Here is a 2,060-nt window from a genome sequence, read left to right on the forward strand (position 1 = left end):
GAAGGGTAGTTGGTTGTTCTGTTGTTTCGTGGGTGAATTTGATACTCGGATGTTTGGAGTTCAAATAATTTAGAAACAAATTTATGTGTGATGGATGTTTGAAAAGAACGAAAGTGTCATCAATGTAGCGTCGGTAGTGTAAAGGTTTGAATTCTGGCGGGCACTGTTCAAGCCACTTATTTTCATGGTGGCACAAGAATGCATTGGCATAGGAGGGGCCTAAAGGGGAGCCCATAGCTACCCCGTCTGTTTGGGTATAAAGACAATCATCAAAAGTGAACACTGAGTGATGGGCGGCTAGATCTAGTAATTTTTTGAAGTTATCTCTTGTTAAGCCAATTTTGGCAAGCTGGGAGGTGTCTAAATTGTTAACTATAATGTCGGTGGTTTCATGAAGGGGAACATTAGTAAAGAGTGACTATATCAATACTCGCCATGGTGATTGGTTGTTTAAAGTTAAGGGTTGTAATATATATATATATATATATATATATATATATATATATATATATATATATATATATATATGCACACACACACACACACAAAGAAACAAAACTAAACAAAAAAAAAGCACAGGAATGTATATCAGTGAACCTTCCTTTTCCTTTTATCATCACACATCCTAAAATAGACAGATAAATAAAAACAAAATAAGAAACAAAAACAAAATTAGAATAAAAGATAAACAAAATGAAAATAAGATAGATATACTAAACAAACAAGCATCACAAAGCGCAAGGACCTCAACCTCTGCCCAGAATCGCTACTGCGAGATAGATAGATAGATAGATAGATAGATAGATAGATAGACAAACAACAGACAACAAACAACAAACACAAACAACAAACACAGAGCAAAACCTACCTAAGATCTGCATCAATATATATATATATATATATATATATATATATATATATATATATATATATATATATATTCTACCCAGACTCAAACAACAAACACAAACGGCAAACACAGAATAAAACCTACCTAAGATCCGTATTAACCCTAGGAATATGCAGATGAGTGAGGACCTTGTACAGTGCATACCCAATTCTCCATACTCAAAAGCCTTGGTGCGTACATGCATACATAACACACACGTGGATCTGAATTTAAGGTGCGTATATATCTGAATTAAGGTACATAATATATTCAAATTAAGTTGCGTACATAAGGAGATTAATACGAAAATCGACTTCTCGAGATGATAGGTGTATTTTCAAAACATATGCTTTGCAAATTTTATTTATTTGGAGATAATATACATGGCTTGTAGAGTGGATATCGTTTTAAGGACAGTGAGCAATTCGGTAACATTGCAATTCACTGTAATTCAATATCAGTTTACACATATTAATGAGAGAGAGAGAGAGGAAGATAGATAGATAGATAGATAGACAGACAGATAGATAGATAGATAGATAGATAGATAGATAGATAGACAGATAGATAGATAAATAGATAGATAGATAGATAGATAGATAAGAGAGAGAGAGAGAGAGAGAAGGATAAGAGAGAGAGAGAGAGAGAGAGAAAGATAACTTAGCATTGGTAGTTTATTACAATAAGTAAAGTTTACAAAGTGGGCATTAGTCTAAAATTATATAACCAATAGCAACAGATTTCTTAAGTTGAGAAAAAAATTTAAGCTCGCATGCCCTCCCGACTTGATTTTAGAAATTTGCTTGCCTTTATATCGATAGAAAAAATAAACAAACTATTCATTCGATAAAAAATAAAGATAGAATGATAGAAATTAATATTAAAATATTTAGACATTTACAATCTTCGCAAAAGTCCTCCGCACTTTGAAAATGTAAATAAGTTTCATTCATTTCATATCGCGAATACATCGATAATGTAAAATAATTTACAAAAAAACGCCGATTAATACTGTAATAAACTTTCATTTACATACCGTACATGATCGCATAATAACAACAATAAATACGATAAATAAATAATGAAAATGTAACAAAAATAATGATGTCATAATAATAATTATCTTCACTCGATCCATACTATCAAAAACGACCCTTTAACAAAATTTGTA

Source organism: Penaeus monodon, chromosome 17 (assembly GCF_015228065.2).
Source record: "Penaeus monodon isolate SGIC_2016 chromosome 17, NSTDA_Pmon_1, whole genome shotgun sequence".
Lineage (NCBI taxonomy): Eukaryota > Metazoa > Arthropoda > Malacostraca > Decapoda > Penaeidae > Penaeus > Penaeus monodon.